Raw genomic sequence first — 9602 nt, 5'->3', positions numbered from 1 at the left:
AGCCGTTCCTTATCTGTTTTGAATGGAGTGCTTGCTCAAATGCTTAAACCAATTGGCGATCTCTCCACAAGAAACTTGGTAAATGAACACACACCCAATGTTCTTGAGACCCGACCATAGATCGACTGTAATCTATATACCCCAAAGAGGAATAACAAAAGGCCATCCCTGTTCTGCGGGGAAAAATGGCCTCGAAAGGTGGTTCTATTTATACTTGAATCCTGTGAACACAAATCGCTTTGTGGGCACTTCTAAAAACCCTCAGCTTAGCAGTACTTGAGCAAAATATTATGCCATCTCTACCAATAACAATTGCCGCTCTCACTTTGCCGAATGTCAAGTTTCTTCATTTCTCTCAATGATGGGACAGCAACGTACGACCTTCTTGACTGTTCCACTATACAGTACTCTGCCCGTATTTTTTAGGTTTTTAGATCAAAGGTGTTCCTGTCCTGTCTTTCTGAGCAGCAAATTAGATTCTTCTTTCAAAGAACTCTCAGAGGTCTCAAAAAACCCAGAGATTCACCTGTTGGAAGCCATCTCAATGGGGTTGTCATCTCGAGGAGCATAACTTCATCAATTATTACAAACATCTTACAAGCTGTAAGGCCAAGAATATAGACTCAAAACAGAGTGATTAGTTCAAAGCAGAAGCAGATGTACCACAAGGAAATTAATTTGCAATCCAGCAGTGTTCGTTTTGACGTCTCTGATGGGATGTACTTTACCCGCTTGCTCTTGTTGAGACTGATATCGAGTCAATTAGAGTTCGAGCTCCTAACAGATATTTTGATTTTCATGAAGCAATCGCTACGGCTTTCCAATTGATTCCTTTGACATTTGGAAAGTTGGCGATGGGGGTCACAAAGTGATGTAGCCAGCATGATAATGTCTCACCACGCCTTCAGGCGCCATTTATTTCTTATATATGCGTTCCTCTTTTTCAAGTTTTACTTTGTGTTTCTTTTTCTACTGTGTCTATTCTGGTATGGTATTATGAAGGTATCAGGTATTTGATTTTTGTTTGAAGTCTTACTGGTGTTGTACTTATGTATTAAACCTTTGAAATACATACAGACTTGTAACGACAATCAACCTCAGGAATGTTAGTGATGTCACTTTTGTTGCCTGCGCCCTTTTGGCCATTTGGCCCATCATGCATGTGCCGTGTGCAACCTTATCAATTTATTTATCTTTCATGTACTAAGAGGCCATCTATTTTGTACATGCACAACACATTGGAACTTTGCCCCTCCCAATGCCCTCATTGCCACTCCCATTTACCCCACTCCCATTTACCCCACTCCCATTTACCCCACTCCCATTTACCCCACTCCCATTTACCCCACTCCCATTTACCCCACTCCCATTTACCCCACCCCTCTCCCCCACCCCACCCTTGCACATCCTGTCGTCAGAACGCTTCAACCTGTCCCATGTTAAATACGCACTGGAACTTTATTAGATATACTAATTGCCCTTTAATCACATCCTTATTCATCTTAATTTAACAACCACATCCCGTCATTGTTAATTTGCAAATTAATTCACACATCAACAATGGTTGTGAACGGATCAATAGACGACGACTTCAGCAAATTTGGAGGATTGCCTCATGTTAGAGATATGCAGATGCATTCGATTAACAGAAGTGATGCTAAGGGAAAAAAAAGAATCTCTCAAAATACTGCAAAATGATCGGAAAATATTGAATCAGGAGGTGAGAGGTGGGGTGGGGGGGGGCGGTCGTAGGAGATTCAGTGGTAGGAGGTGAGATGTGGGGGGCGGTTGGGTGGCAAGAGGTGAGATGTAGGGGAGGGTGGAAGTTCGGTGGTGGGAGGTGAGAGGTGGGTAGGAGTTATATATCAACCTCAGGACAGTCGGGTGTTATGTGGTGAGGTGTGGTTGGGGTGGTGGTGTTGGGTGTTTTGTTGTGAGATGTGGTTGAGGGGGGGGGTTGAGTGGTAGGAGTTGAGATGTGGGGGGGGGGGAGGAAGGGTTGTGTGTGGGGAGGTGTGAGCTAGGAGATTGGGGGTCAGTGTTGGGTGGTGAGAGGTGAGAGGGAGGTGGGGGGTTGGGTGGTAGGAATTGAGATGTAGGGGAGGGAGGATGTTGGGTGGTAGGAAGTGAGAGGTGGGGGATTAGGTGATTGGAGGTGAGAGGTGGGGGGGTTGGGTGTTGAGAGGTGAGAGGTGGGGGGGGGGGGGGGTGGTTGGGTGGTGAGAGGTCAGAGGTGTGTATAGGGGTTGGATGTTGGGAGGTGAGTTGTGTGGTGATTGGGTGGTAGGGGTGAGATGTAGGGGGTTTGGGTGGTGGCAGATGAGAGGTGGGGGGTTGGGTGGTGGGATGTGACAGATTGGGAGGGTCGGTATTGGGCAGTTGGGTGGTGAGAGGTGGGGGAGTGAGGTTGGGTGGTGAGAGGTGGAGGAGGGAGGTTGGATGGTGAGAGGTGGGGGAGGGAAGTTGGGTCGTGGGAGGTGGGGGAGGGAGGTTGGGTCGTGGGAGGTGAGAGGGCGGGTTGGATGGTGGAAGGTAAGGGGGGGGGGGGGTTTTGGTTGGTGTGCAGGTTATAAGCAAAACAGCTGAAATGGAAAAGCTTTTCCTCATCATCACATATCTAACATCAACAACAATCATTCAAACACCGATCTGCTGTTGTTTTCCTACCTCTGCGGCACCGCACAGTAGCTGTCGTTCATCACGTCGTAACTCAGCTGCTCAAATGCCCCAGGATACCCATCGCAGTAGAGCTGTGGAAAGTGTAGAACACATCAGGAATGTGTCGCATGCAATCCTCAATGCGGCTCATGTTTATCATCATTCTCAAATGCGGCAGCCATGTTAAGATGTCCCAAAAACCTTTTTCCATACGTCAGCCATCTTGAGGCGTTGCGTATGCTTTTATCGCAGCTCTCTGTGGATTGCAATCTTTCTTTCCATTATTTCTTTCATTCATATTTTCTAGAGGAAATTTGGTTTTTGTGGTCATGTATCACGAGTTCATGCTTGGCTTTCTATTACTGAATGTGCACGTCGTGGTGTACGACCAAATTACAATCCCTTTGATCAAGTCAAAAAATGTTTGTTTTAGAATGAGAGAAAGAAATGAAATTTCAAGTTACCCAGAATGGAAAAAACTTGAGCAACCCCTATTGTTAATTCAATTTCGCCTCAACTTGGGAAATTGTTGGTGGTTAAGTGCGCACAGCCTCACATGGTCGCTTGTGATTCCGCTTGCTGTTTTTTCACTTGATTCATCTACTATTGAGTGTGGACGGTAAAGACTACCCGCTCGGGTATGAGAAAATGAGTCTTTGCCATTCGCTCTCCAAAAAACAAAATGCAAAACATGAAAAATCTAGCAGCTGAACTGAATGGCATATACATATATATAGATGCTGGTAATCTGTAAATGCCATTACAAAGCAAACGGTGAGATATTGCAGTTGTTTTACTTTCAAGAAAGTGAATGTTTTGTGATGTTCCTTCGAGAAAACATATAGTGGAATCATTAGACTTGATTTTGTCGTGCAAAAGTGTTCCTTTAACGAGTGTTAATGACTATATACAATGGGAAAATAGTCTTTATAACAAAGGACAGAGTCTGTCTGTGTCGGTTTTGACCATATTACTTACTGCTTGTATATGGTCGAACTTCGGTAATTTTCCATAGGCACAAACAAACATAGTATAGGAACAGTTTGAACCTCGTGTGATACAATGCTGCTTGATGTATCAGATGTAGCGGTTACCGGTAGCATGACACAATTACCCTGCACCGGCCGATGACGCAACCGGCGAGCGGTCACGTGTCCGGACTCGCCCGGGCGTGTTGAGACTTGCCTTTACCGGGCGAAGGTTTTCCTTGCATACCACGCCCCGTTGAGAGGCGTGCCTTATCTATTTGCATACCACGCCCCGCCTGAGAGGCGTGGCTTTTGTGTGTTGAGTTTCTGATATATATATTGCCACCCGTTCGATGGGCTGATTCAGTGCTTTGGAGTTCGTTTGAGTGAGCTGGGAATAAATACCTCAGAGAAACCTAATTCCTGGCGTCGTCCATTTTGTCCGATTTTATCGTGCGAGCACAGCTCCCACAATTGGTGACCCCTTTCTACGAACACGGCGATGGAGTCAGCTGTAGCTTTGAAGCTCCCGGGCTTTTGGGAATCTCACGCGGCCGTTTGGTTTGCTCAAGCGGATTCTCAATTCGCCCTGCGGAACATTATGGAGGACACGACGCGCGACCACCACGTGGTCTCCGCGCTCAACGCCTCCTCCGCTTCCGGGTTCTGAGCTTCCTACAGCACCTGCCGGACGCCGACAAATACGGCGCGCTCAAAGACCGACTCCTCGGTGCGTTTGGACTCACGGAGACCGAACGCGCACGACAACTACTCGACCTCCCGGAGCTGGGCGAGGCCCGTCCATCCGAAAGCATGGACCACATGCTTGCTCTTCTCGGTGACCACAGCCCAGACTTCCTCTTCCGCGAGCTGTTCCTCCAGCGGCTACCCAGGCAGGTACGGTTAGCTTTGGCTAATTCGCCCATCACGGACCCTCGCGCCCTGGCCAAGGAGGCCGATAAATTTTGCTCGGCCAGGCGACACGTCGGAGCGGCCACCTGGGAACCTGGGCCAACTGAGGCAACGCCCGTGCCACGATCGGCGCCTCCACCGGCCGAGTCAGCGCCACTGGCAGCAGCGGCCACCGCGACGCCCCGTCGACCGAACCCGACGCGACCGCCGGAGCCTCGACCAGATCGGACCATGTGCTATTACCACGCCAGGTTCGGGCAGAAGGCCAGAATATGCCACCCACTGTGCACTTTTGGCGGGTCGGGAAACGACCAGGCTGGCGCTCGCTGCCTGCCATGAGCGTCGGCCATTCAGGCAGCCTTCTGTTTATCATGGACACGGAGTCCGGGCGGCGTTTTTTGTGTGACACCGGCGCTCAACTGAGCGTGATACCCGCCTCGGTGGAGGACAAACAGGCCGCGCTTTGCGGCCGCGCTTTGCGGCCCCGCTTTGGTCGCCACAAACGGTTCCTCCATCCGCACCTTCGGTTCGCGCAGCGTCGCATTCTGCTTCGGGGGCCAGCGCTTCAGGTGGGACTTCATCACGGCAAACGTGCCCATGGCCTTGCTGGGTGCAGATTTTCTTTGCGCGCATGGGCTTTTGGTCAACGTCAAACGGCGTCGGCTCATCAACGCGGAGACCTTCAGCTCGCTTGCTTGCTCATTGAGCGGCTCCGCTCCGACCAAGCTAGCCTGCGCACTCCCGGCCATGGACGATTTCACCTGCCTACTCACCGAGTTTCCCGCCCTCACGCAGCTGACGTTTTCGGCCATTGCTGTCAAGCACGGCGTCGAACACCACATCCCGACCACAGGTCCACCGGTCTACGCCAGGGCTCGCCGCCTCGACCCGGCCAAACTCACCGTAGCGAAGGCGGAATTTGACGCGCTGGAGCGATTGGGAATTGTGCGGCGCTCGAATAGCGCGTGGGCCTCGCCCCTGCACATTGTGCCCAAACCGGGTGGAGGATGGCGACCATGCGGCGATTACCGCCGCCTCAATGATGCCACCACCCCCGACCGGTACCCAATACCACACATACAGGACTTTTCCGCCCGTTTGGCGGGGCGGGTGATCTTCTCCAAGGTCGCCCTCATTCGGGGCTACCACCAGGTACCTGTCCGGCCGGACGACGTTCCAAAGACGGCTGTAATTACACCTTTTGGCCTCTTCGAGTTCCTCCGAATGCCGTTTGGCCTTAAGAACGCGGCCCAGGCCTTCCAGTGGCTGATGGACAGTGTGCTGCGCGATCTCACCTTTCTGTTCGTCTACCTCGATGACATTCTCATTGCCAGCGCTTCCCGGGCGGAGCACCTCGTCCACCTGCGCACGCTTTTTGAGCGCCTCGGCCAGCACGGCCTCATCATCAACCCGGCGAAATGCCAGTTTGGCGTAACGGCCATCGACTTCCTGGGGCACCGCATCACGAAGCGCGGGGCCGTCCCGCTGCCTATCAAGGTGGAGGCAGTCACAAGTTTCCCACGCCCTCGCTCCATCAAGGCCCTACAGGAATTTTTGGGGATGGTAAATTTCTACCACCGGTTCGTGCCTCGCGCCGCCCAACTCATGCGCCCCCTGTACGAAGCCATCCGGGGCAAGCCAGCCAAGTACGACGTCGCCTAGACCACAGAGATGGACGCGGCGTTCACGGGCGCTAAGCTGGCCCTCGCCAACGCGACCATGCTGGCGCACCCGGCGCTCGACGCACCCATCGCCCTCACCACAGACGCTTCCGACTACACGGTGGGTGCCGTGCATGAACAGTGGGTGAACGGAGCTTGGCAACCGCTGGCCTTCTTCAGCCGGCAGCTTCGCCCTAACGAGCGCAAGTATAGCGCTTTCGACCGCGAGCTCCTCGGCCTTTACCTGGCTGTTCGCCACTTCCGCCATCTTTTGGAGGGCCGCCCGTTCACGGCGTTTGTGGACCACAAACCCCTGGTCTTCGCCATGGCCAAGGTTACGGAGCCGTGGTCGGCCCACCAGCAGCGCCACCTCTCCGCCGTGTCCGAATTTACGACGGACATCCGGCACGTCGCGGGCAAGGACAACGCTGTGGCCGATTGCCTCTCCTGGTCCGGCGCGAACGCCGTCCACCTGGGTGTAGACTTCGCCCGCATGGCGGCCGACCAGACCGCCAAACCCACGGTGCAAGCCCTCCGGACAGCGGACACAGGCCTGCGGTTGGCCGACGTCCCCTTCAAGGACACAGGCACAGTTCTCCTGTGCGACGTCTCCCTGGGCCAACCTCACCCCATCGTGCCCACCGGATGGCGGCGGCACATTTTTGACGCCCTCCACGGCCTTTCCCACCCGGGCAGGAAAGCATCACAGAAGCTCGTGACAGCGAAATTCGTCTGGCACGGGCTCCGTAAAGACGTTCGCGACTGGGCCAATGCCTGTGTCACCTGCCAGCGCGCGAAGGTCCACTGGCACACCCAGGCCCCGTTGGCACCATTCGACGTGCCCGCGCGGCGCTTCGACCACGTCAATGTGGACCTGGTGGGACCCCTTCCCTCCTCGCGGGGCTTCACCCACCTCCTCACAATGGTGGACAGGACCACCAGGTGGCCGGAGGCCGTCCCGCTGGCATCAACAACATCCGCCGACGTGGCGCAGGCCTTCATTGGCACCTGGATTGCCTGTTTTGGCGCCCCCTCGGACATCTCCTCCGATAAAGGCCCGCAATTCACCTCCGAGCTTTGGGGCGCGGTCGCCCAGGCCTTGGGGGTCAAGCTTCACCGCACCACGGCCTACCACCCCCAAGCCAACGGCTTGTGCGAGAGGTTCCACCGCTCGATGAAGGCCGCTCTCAGGGCCAGCCTCCAGGACGAGGGTTGGGCCAACAGGCTCCCGTGGGTCCTATTGGGCCTCCTGAACGGCCCCGAAAGAGGACCTCCAGGCTTCCACCGCCGAGCTGGTCTACGGCCAGCCACTGCGCGTGCCGGGCGAATTCATCCCTGACGCCACCGGCCCCTGGTCCGCGGCTCGCCAACGCTCGGTCCTCCAGGAGGCCGCCAGGAGATTTGCCCCCGTGCCCACGTCCCACCACGGCTGCCCCCAACCCCACGTCCCCCCAGCACTTCGCACTGCGGAGTACGTTTTTATCCGGCACGACGCACACCGGGGACCGCTCCGGCCGCCGTACGATGGACCTTTCCGGGTCCTGAAGATGGACGACACATCATTCACCATCGACATCGGCGGCAAGGCGGACCGCATCTCCATGGACCGCCTCAAGCTGGCCCATTTGGACCTCGACCAACCTCCACGGTTGGCCCTTCCTCCACGTTGGGGGCCGTCCCCCGTCAACCAGGCCCCCCGGCCGACCATCCACTGCCCCGCCACCTACCACCCCCACACGAATCGTCAGGGGTCGTTTCGGCTAGGTCATCAAGACCCCCCTCAAACTGACTCTCCCGGTGCATGTTAATTCTGGGGGGGGCGCGTGTAGCGGTTACCGGTAGCATGACACAATTACCCTGCACCGGCCGATGACGCAACCGGCGAGCGGTCACGTGTCCGGACTCACCCGGGCGTGTTGAGACTTGCCTTTACCGGGCGAACGCTTGCCTTGCATACCACTCCCTGTTGAGAGGCGTGGCTTATCTATTTGCATACCACGCCCCGCCTGAGAGGCGTGGCTTTTGTGTGTTGAGTTTCTGATATATATTGCCGCCCGTTCAATGGGCTGATTCAGTGCTTTGGAGTTCGTTTGAGTGAGCTGGGAATAAATAGCTCAGAGAAACCTAATTCCTGGCGTCGTCCATTTTGTCCGATTTTATCGTGCGAGCACAGCTCCTACACAGACACATATGTGCAGCATTGGGACTGCTTGAATCTCTATCTCTCAGCTAGGCTTGGGTTCCTCATTGCAGAACATGAGAAATTAGAATGGCACTCGGTAGAGAGCATACCTCAGCCAGGCTGAAGAATTCCCATTTTGTATCCCACTGATAGGATAGATCTGCATCCAGAACTTAACCAAAATCAAATCAGCTTTTTCTTGCCACCTATCCAACTCATCCACTTAGTTTTGTCATAATCCACCAAGTTTTGTCATTACTGTCCAGTTGCACAAAAAAAAAACCGTCAACAATGTTTTGTGGTATCATGTTACAAGTATGTATGTATGTATGTATGTATGTATGTATATATATATATATATATATATATATATATATATATATATATATATATATATATATATATATATACCGTATAAAACACTGTGTGTGTGTGTGTGTATGTGTGTCTGTCGCCCTTCATAAGGGTAGGTTTTAAAGGCTTTGAGTAGTGCTCTAGGAGGGATTTGAGAGGGGCGGGGGGGGGGGGGGGGGGAGGTTAATGGGCAATCTTTGAACACGACTGTGTTCAAACACGACCATGGGTGGCGCCAGCGGGGGGTCCAGGGGGTCCATGGACCACCCGTCGGGGAGGCCTGTACCACCCGTCGGGGACAAGCCAAATAATTCGTCGGGGAAGAAGTCATAATAAATAGTTAATTTTTGTCATAAATCGTATTCCCCGACAAGATAAAAACACCCGATCGGGACAAATTCGGATTCCCCGACATAACATGTTACATGGACCATGGACCCCTGGACCCCCCGCTGGCGCCACCCATGAACACGACCGCAAAATACGTAATTGGTATCCCAAAGACCCCGAAGACCCAAACACGACTGTGTTTGAACACGACTTTGAACACGACTGTTTCAACCCCACCGGTTGAAAGACCTAAAATACTCTGAGGACCAAAAAGACCCCATACCACAAGGACCCAGAAGACCCAATGGACCCCAAACACCCAAAATACCCTGTAGACTGTTAAAGACACAGACCATGAAGACCCAGAAGACCCCAAGGACCCAGAACTCCTCAAATAATCTGAAGACCCCAAATACCACAAAGACCACAAAAAGACCCCTAAGACCCAAAAGACCCAAACAACCCCGAGGACCCAAATGACAAAGAGCACCCAAAATAACCTACGGACCAACCCCCAAGGACTCTGAAGATCCAAAA

The 9602-nt window shown here is 53.4% G+C and overlaps 1 long non-coding RNA gene across 1 annotated transcript in view; it reads right to left on the bottom strand.

Moving 5' to 3' along the window:
* Positions 1-2714, bottom strand: part of LOC137421863 (uncharacterized) — an 80196-nt gene extending 77482 nt beyond the window's left edge. Inside the window, exon 1 of the long non-coding RNA XR_010983416.1 lies at positions 2668-2714. This is a non-coding gene — a long non-coding RNA (uncharacterized LOC137421863). The remainder of the gene's footprint in view (positions 1-2667) is intronic.
* Between the last annotated feature and the right edge of the window lie 6888 nt (positions 2715-9602).

The sequence above is a fragment of the Myxine glutinosa genome, chromosome 2, assembly GCF_964187855.1.
Source record: "Myxine glutinosa chromosome 2, kmMyxGlut1.1, whole genome shotgun sequence".
NCBI lineage: Eukaryota > Metazoa > Chordata > Myxini > Myxiniformes > Myxinidae > Myxine > Myxine glutinosa.
This window is presented reverse-complemented; position numbering and strand designations above follow the sequence as displayed.